Source organism: Oryzias melastigma, linkage group LG13, assembly GCF_002922805.2.
Source record: "Oryzias melastigma strain HK-1 linkage group LG13, ASM292280v2, whole genome shotgun sequence".
Lineage (NCBI taxonomy): Eukaryota > Metazoa > Chordata > Actinopteri > Beloniformes > Adrianichthyidae > Oryzias > Oryzias melastigma.
Window position 1 is genome coordinate 16,906,921 of NC_050524.1, and position 8,927 is coordinate 16,915,847.

Genomic DNA, 8,927 nt, shown 5'->3' on the forward strand with positions numbered 1-8,927 from the left:
TATTTATCAAAATGTTTACAAACAGAGATGAGGAAAAAGAGAAAAAAACGTGGCAGAATATTGCATTGGGATAATCTTTAATCCCGCAGTAATTGCTCACCAGAAGCAGCTTGTGCGTTGATCTCCTAAACCCTGCTGCGCTAAGAAAAAAAAGCAAAATCTGCATTCTGAATGTAGGGAACGCACATAAAAATCTGCCACCTTCACTGAGCTTTAATGGGAAATTAGTATATTTTTCGATTTGCTTACAAACCCCAACAAGTTTTGCATGTGTGTACATGACTTGTGCATCTTGTAATCAAAGCTTTAAGATAAAGTCATCCTCAGAGAAACAAACTCTTAGAAAAGTTAAAAATGCTAATATCATTTCACCAAGTGCCCTTAAAGACAGACATGTGACCACTTTCATAATTTACAAGCAAATTTCATGATCTCATTATCTAATGTACACTGTTAACCAATGCACTGTATAAGTACTGTAACCTATTTATTGTAATGCTGCTCTTAACTTTTGCACATCGCGAAGACACTCTTGATCACAAGTGACAAAGTCAAGGCCCGGGGGCCGGATTCCGCCACCTGATCATTATTTTTATCAGAATAAAACAGCCAAACAACACAACAGATAGCAAAGAAAACAGAATATATATATATATTTTTTTTTTCTGAAAAGCACAAATTGTATTTATTTTTCTAGGCTTTGTTTTGAACGGCAGCATGTTCGTATTTGGGTAATTTTAACAGGATGCATTTTATGGTGATCAAAATCTTTTTGGATATTTATTGGTGTAATTTTTAATATAAAATGACATAAAAGTAAAGAAGTCCGGGGTTGTCCTTAAAATTCTGTTGAATTTTCTTGAGCCTCTCCCCCTTAGTATGAACTTTACTATTATGCTTTTTATTATAATTTTCAACATCTGTCCGCAGACAACAGATGAAAAATAGCCGCTGGGTTGATTTAATGTTGACTGTCCCAGAGAAATAAATAAATTCCAAATCAAAGTTAACTTTTAAACACAACAGTAACACATAAAACCACAGATTATTTGAAATCTTGTTCATTTTCTCATCAGTGATTCACTATTTTCCAGAAAGAGTTACAAAATGTGCAGATTTCCTTCATTTAGCTCCAGTCATTTCTGATCAGAATCACATCAAAATACAAGAATTGCCAGGGCAGTGTTTCCCACAATGCATTGTTTTGTAGTCACCAAGGCAGCTTGCATCCAGCGCAGCAACACACTTTAACTGTTGTCAATCAAATGGTGAATAAGCTGCTTTCTTGGGTTCGTATGTCTGTAAATCTAACTGATGACGTCATTCCTCACCAGCAGTGAATCTCATGGCACGTCACTGTGTAACTCTATTTGTGCTGCTGACCTCTTGGCCAGGTCTCCCTAGAAAAAGACATATTAATGGGTTTCATCTGTTAAAAAAAGGTTAAACACATAAAATAAAAAATATATATTTTTAAAGACCCACTCCTGTTAAAACTGTTAGATGTTTTTAAAATGTTTTTGTGGAATTTTTATTATAATGGAAGACATATAAAGAGGAAATGAAGATTAAAAATGCATTTTTTATTCAATAGGCTGTGAATCAGCAGATGAAAAAAATGCCACTTGAAAAAAAGCTTCTTTGTGTTGTAGAAAATATGCTGGGCAGACAACGAGGTTCATGCTCCGTTCCAATCCGATGCAGCCACTTGCAGACAAACATCCATTTTTGTTTCCCTCATCCAAGCTGGCATCTGGCTCAAAACTGTATAGGTGGATAGCTCCAGTATTGCTCATCTTTTTTTGTTGCATTGGTAATATTAGGTTGGGGATGTGAGGGGCTGTAAGCCAGAGAAAGTATGTAAATGCAATGGTCCAGCTCACAACTCAGAGGTGAATTTCTAATGAACTACAGAGGTTGGCCGTGATACATTGTCAGACTGACCACATCCCAGCAAGCACAGAAAATCAGAGAGCAAGGCTCAATCTTTATGAGCATTTTCTGTTTATTTATCCCCTTTTCCCTGCAGGTTGATGAATTTCAGACTGCTCCGATACCTTTCTAGTAAGTTTATTGGTGGGGGTCTTTATCGAGTTTCTCAAATGATTCAGAAAGCATCGTTCCATCACAAGTGATTATGTCGCACAGGTGGATACGACATGTCAAAACTGTCTCCTCATGAATGCCAAGAAGCAAGTTTCCCGTGCAGAGCGTTGCACTGTAATGGGATGATCAATATTTCTCACTCCCCCTCTCAGCAGTTTTAATGTCGAGGCCGATCAGTATGTATTGACTCGCTGCCCGTATCAGATCAACATCTGTCTGGGAGTTGTTTTTTTTTTTTTCTTGTAGCAGGCGTGTGTGTGATGGACAGGGAATCATCAGTGAATATCACACACCAAATAAATCAACGGTAATCAAGAATTCTTTTTTGCTTCCCATGGAAAAGCAAATAACCTGAAGCAAGTAATCACTTTGCACATGCAAAAGGGTAAAGAACAGTGTCACATGATCATTAGCTTAAAGCAGTGATGTGAATTAATGACTGACGTGAAGTTGGGTTTAGATAATACCATCAGTGCTAAGTGTAAAGAGTTAATAGTCTCAGAGGAGCGAATAAACAGTGGAGATGCCTTCCCTTTGACAGGCAGATCACATGAAAAAAAAAGACTGTGCAGTTTTTCTGGAAGAGCAACCCTTAAAACTGACGTTAGTTTTAGCAAAACGATGAGCACAACCAGAATGTCTCATTTATGTCAGCAGAGTGAAAGTACCAAACCTTGAAGGATTGTCGATTTGAAATGTGTCAGGAATCAGCCATCACGCATCGCTGTGTGTCGTCACAATGATGCACACAGAAACCACAAGGCTGGCAGTTGTCACAGTCTCCCTTCACACGCTAAAGTTAAATTAATAAGGGTGGCAAGTGTGCATTCCAGATGGTGCTGACTAACATTAAACCACACTGTGTTTCCCTTTTTTTCTGTCATTCCAGTGTAGCCGACTCTCAGTCAAATGTGAGACTAACCTGCAAACGATTTTAGCACCGTCACAAACCCAATGCAGCTGTTTGACGTCTTCTTAGAGCAAAATGTGTAAAGACGTGCATGCAGCTCTACCTGTCAACACTCATTTTGATGTCTTCCGATGCCTCCACTCCATCTTTTTCTGTCCTATTCTGTATTCAAATGGGTCCAGTGTGGGCTAGAGAAACTGTTGTTTAAGCTGAATAAAATTCTCATTAAATTATAACTCACTTTGTCTCAATACATAGCTGAATATCTCAAAGACAAAATCACGACGTCTAGAGAAGCTCGTTTAAATTAGCTTTTTTTTATTTTTTTTTTATTTATAAATTTGGGGTTTGATTCCCATTGTGAAAAATATATAACCTGTGAGGCAAAGCTACCTATTTTAGTCTTTGCACAGATAACGCTTCTTTCTATTCTCATATTTATGACACAAGTTTGGGGTATTAATCTAAATTCTTAAACCCTTTAACACAGGAGCTCCAGTGTTTATGTTCTTTGATTTACTGTAATTTTTTGATTGTTAACGCGATTAACACCACTTTTCTCCTTCAGAATCTTATGGAATTACGTTGATCGTGTTAATGGTTGAAAAGTTACAGTATGTGAAAAATTTTGTGTTTAAGCATCACAGATGTTAAAGGGCCTATATTAGGCAATAATGTAAATGTATAATGCCCTCCCACCCAAAAAAAAGATACTTTGTTCCAATCACAAATCTCTGAACACTCCCCTCCAACCTTGATTGGTCCGAGTCGGTCTGAGTCATCATTTCTATGGCAACCACTCTTACTAATCAGGAGTGAGTTTGTAGGAAAGCCACACCCCTTCCACTGAAAGGAGGGCTTTGGGAGAGTCTGTCAATGTTATCGAGGTATCTGATTGGACAGTTTATAACTTGAATAATCTGCAAAAAAGAAATTATATCAACCCAACCATGAATTGTTGACATCATCAAATGGGTTGTACCCACAAGGAGCTAAAGGTGGAGCCTCAGAGATAGAGTCGTCTTACTTCCAGGTAGGAAAGGGAGCTCACGAAAATAACGTATATTTCATAAAAAGTTAGTTCTTTAAGGTAATATATAATGATGTATATATATATATACATGGGTATAGTTTACTCTGAAAGGCTTAAGAATAGCATCTTATAGGCCCTTTAAAAATGAATGTTAATAAGGATGTTATTAATTGTGAGACAATTATAGCACATATTAATATCCCTTAATATTTTACTCTGGCTCAACCTTATAGATCCTGAGGGAAATTATTTTATCACTGTGGCAGTAAAATGGGTTAAAAAAAAAAAGGAAAAGAAAAGAAAAAAACTGTATTTGGAAGTTCCTTCACTACATGTGGCTGTTACAGTAAATATCTAGGCTTGCAGGTAAAGCATCCGCATGCACACTACAGACCTGGAACTGCACATCTTATATGTTTTTTCTATGCAACCAGCATTTTTTTTTTTTTGTTCTTAAACCCACTCGCTTGCTCAAATATGGAATAAAAGTGATCAGTGGAAGGTAGAGGAAAGCCTCAGAGCAGAAAGGAAATAAGAAAGATTAAGTGAGAAGTAGCAAAAAGAGAGAGAAGGGAAGCAGAGTGAGAGAAACATGTTCCCGTTAGGATGTGTGAGCATTGCTCTGGGCCACTAGTCTGTGTGTGTGCCCTGCAGATGCCCTGTGCTGTCTTATCTCATTTATTTAACCACTCCACTTCTTTAGTTACAATACTTGAGAGTTCCCACTGCTGACCTGATGCTTGCTTTAAAGAAAAAGAATACACCCACTTTTAATAATTTACATCATTTACTGTACATTTTCCAAATGTTACCCTTTATAATCTGCATCTATAAGCAATTTTTAATGTTAATTTGAACGGGAAAGTGAATATGGTGGGGAGGAACTGTAAAGGAATTGCCCTTCAGTGCAAATTCTGATGCCCCTCACATCCGTCCGGCTGCTGGAGCTCTGTTTTCTGGACTTGTTTTTGTTCTGCCTGTATGGGTCCCCTCCTTTTGGGTGTTTTGGGCATCTGGGATCTACCCCTCTGGGGAGGGGTAATATCAGGATTCTGTGCTTGGGTTTTTGGGGTGCTTTTGTCATGTTCTGTTTTCTCTGTCAGTTTCACTATGCTCAGGGTAATCATCCACAACTGTCATCATTTAGTTAATCAACCTCAGTGTATTTAAGTGTGTGATTTTTACCTCTTCTTCATTTTACAATAAAAAAATCATCAAAATAACTTGATAACCAAATTGCAGCTGGTTCTATCAGAGACATTCAGAGTTCCATCCATCAATCCAAAGGATCCTTTCATTCTTTTGGGGGCCACAGGGTTGCTAGAGCCACAATTTTACATACTACATCACATGGACAATTTAGAGATACTTATTAATCAATGAAGCGTGAGACAGATATAGTATGACCTTTCCATCAAACTCATTTTGACAGGTGACCTTTGACCTCCACATTCCAAAGTGATGACGTAACAATTTGATATAAACTTCATATAAAATTTATATAAAGTTCATATCAAATTGTTACGTCATCACGAATGTGGAGGTCAAAGGTCACCTGTCAAAATGAGTTTGATGGAAAGGTAATACTATATCTCTCTAGCGTGTTTTTAGACTGTGGGAGGAAACCAGACTGCCCAAAGAAAACCTACACAGGCACAAGGAGGACATGCAAAATCCACAAAGAAAGGACCCAAATAAGTTTTGAATGAGGACCTTCTCGCCGTGAGGCGAGAGCGCCAACCAATAAATCACCATATGCTACCTTATTTAGAGTTACTGAAGGTAATATACAGTTTACATGGTAATTCACGAAGTGGAAAGTTATTCTTGAGCTTTTTGAAACTAGTCTCCTAGTTAGTTTATGTCAAAGCCATAAATTAAGTTATAAGCTATCAATAGTTGGTTAATGAATGCCTTTGAATTAAACTAGTAACTTGTGCACATTTATTTATTTTTTTGCTATATTTGTTTTCAGGAAATTAAATGTTATCTAAATGATTTAACTATACGATAATTTTTATTTATTTATTTTTTACCAAACAACGTTGATTTTGGATTTGAAAAATAAAAGCATTTAATTGTAATTTACACTATTATTATGTATGGAGCTAATTTAAATTATGTTGATATTTTGTGAATCTATTTAATTTAGTATTTTGTTAGTGATGCTCTAAAAGTTGTCATCAATAAGTAATTTCTTCATCGATTAGGGAAAAGGGTGCCCCTAAGAGGCAAATTGTTTTTGACTTTCTATACATTGTGCTCCAAACAGAGGCGAGAGCAGTACATTGTGCACTTCCTCCCTGCTCCAAATAACCTTGCTGTTACTTTGTACCATGCAGCGCAAAATAAAACTGTCAATACTCTAAACTTTCAGGATCATGGGATTGTTGCAGCTTGGATAAGCAGCAGAGAGGTCTTGTCCTCCTGCATTTTTGTAGCGTTAATAGAATGTTCAGAAACAAGCTTCTGTTTTTCTTCCTGAATTTGGATGCCTCTTTCATTTACTGCCTGTTTAGACTAAGTGATTTAGCAGATGCTTTTATAAAAAAAAAAAAAACAGTTACATAAGTTTGTCATGCTTTTATATTGGGGGGCAACAAATGGGTTAAATGTCTTGCCTTAGGACATAAGAACTGCTCAGGCTAGAAAAAGAACCACTGACTTAACGGATTGGCAGCCAGCTGCTGTAGCCCCTGAGCTACATTTGTCCCTTCAGGATATAGCTGGAACATCTCACGCTCTCTGGTTGTGAATGGAAACAAAGCAGGGGGAAAAACTGTGCTCCAGCAGCACTACATCCCTACACGCCCCAACTTCTGGTGTCAGTCAATAGTCTTTCAGCCATAGATATAAGGGTCTAATGTTAGGTTTGTTTTAGATTTGATTTTAAGACATACAGTTGCAAGAAAAAGTATGTGAACCCTTTGGAATTACTTGAATTTCTGCATGAATTTGTCATAAAATGTGCTCTAATCTGCATCTAAATCACATCACGATAAACACAGTCTGCATACATTAAGACAACTTCAATTTGGTTGAAGTTATTGCTGCCAAAGGATGGTCAACCAGTTATTAACCTCGAAAACTTTTGCGGTAAAAAGTTACACCATCACAGTTGCCGGGTAAGGTTTACCCAAAATATACCCAATAAAAAGTATTTCTCATAAAAAATGGATCAAAATATGAGAACACATGACAAACTAGAGTCGTTTTCTTTTATTTTCAACTCTGGTATATGTAACAAAATGGAAAATGAAAACATGGGAAGATCCTAAAAACATGCTTGAAAATGACTAAAAAATTAGAAATTGAGAAAAAAAGAGTCATAGATAAAAATTCAAAATAATATTGATACTGGAGACTTGGCCTTGGAAAAATGCAACATATTGAACATGATGTAAAAACTTTTACTTGGGTGAAGATCACCCGGCAATAGTGCTCTAGTGTTAAATCCAAGGGTTCATATATTTTTCCACCCTACATTTTAAATGTTCAATAGAAAAGAAAAAATAAAATTTTTTGTGTCGTATTAGTTTAAGCAAGTTTATCATGTGATGTGATTTCTATGAAGATCAGAACATACTTTATGACTAATTCATGCAGAGATCCAAGTAATCCCAAAGGGTTCACAAATATTTTGTTGCAATTGTATATTTAGTCCTCTTCTTCAGGGATTTTCTACAAAAACGGATTGTGCACGTTCCTAGATAGATTTTGCTAAATGCTCTCCCTATATTTATAGGTAATGCAGCCGGAGCTAATCTTGTTAGCAAACGTTTTATCATTACATACATCAAAAGTGTAAGGATGCTGCTGAGAAGCTGAGTGCAAATTATAGTTTTTTTATCAAACAAAAGGGGCTTTTTGCCTCATAATTTGGTTCGAACCCCGGCTGGGACCTTTCTGTATGGAGTTTGCACAATCTCCTCGTGCATGCGTGGGTTTTCTCCAGAAACTCCGGCTTCCTCCCACAGTCCAATAACATGCTTCATGGGTTAATTGGTTACTCTAAATTACCCCTGGGTGTGCATGTGAGCGTGTGTGTGGCCCTGCAATGAACTGGCAACCTGTTCGGGGTGTACCCCGCCTTCGCCCAGCGGTAGCTCCAGCCGCCCCGTGACCCCAAAAGGGATTCAGCTGGATGGATGGATCCAGCAAAAGAAAATTAAATATTGAAAGATGTGCTTTTGAACTCTCAAGGTGGGATTTCAAAGAGGAAGAGTTTGCTGTTATTGTTGAAACTTTGTGTTTTTCTGGCAAGAATTGTAACTTTTTACAGATCTGTTTTAGCCGAATATAGTTTTATAAAAGAAGTCAAAGGTGTTTCCTACAAAATAATAACGATTAAATCACTTTATAGTATCAGATCTATAAAAAGTATAACAGGTAATCAATCCTAACATGAAGGTTAATTGAAATCATGCAGAAGCTACCAGCACTGACGATAAAACATCATCTAATTTAGTTGTGGGGCAAAAAAAAATATTTTTGTCCTGAAACTGTTTAACGATATAATCCTTCAAGTAGTGAAGCTCCCACACATCCACCTCCTCCGCATTTACAAAGCTCATCGCCATCTTCTACAGAGCCCAGTCTGTGCATGTGAGCAGTTTCCACCCACCAGTGCTTTGGGTAATATGCCTTTTCCTTTACTATATTGGCTTCCAACAGTTAACAGTTAAATTTGCTGGCTCAAACTCTCTGGGTCTGCATGGGTTCCCATCCACGCTTCCAAAGAACTCGCTCAGACCTTTTGTGTCTGTGATCTCATTTTTCAGCCAATGCCTGTCGCTCATGACCACAGTGGGGATTTAAGTGTAGACTGACCTATAATTAACAGCTTCAGCTTTCAGCTTTACTCTCTCTTCACTAGAC

At 37.3% G+C, this 8,927-nt stretch overlaps 1 protein-coding gene across 3 annotated transcripts in view; it reads right to left on the bottom strand.

Moving 5' to 3' along the window:
- The window catches only part of drd2a (dopamine receptor D2a), a 62,673-nt gene that overhangs the window by 27,078 nt on the left and 26,668 nt on the right, over nt 1–8,927 (bottom strand). Inside the window, exon 1 of one of the 3 annotated variants that reach the window (XM_024277980.2) lies at nt 1,332–1,393. The exons of 1 other annotated variant lie outside the window; for it this stretch is intronic. The gene's annotated coding sequence lies outside the window, so the exon portion shown is untranslated. Of the gene's footprint in view, nt 1–100; nt 251–1,331; nt 1,394–8,927 lie in introns of those variants that run through there. One more of the 3 variants, XM_036214898.1, reaches the window with a different exon arrangement.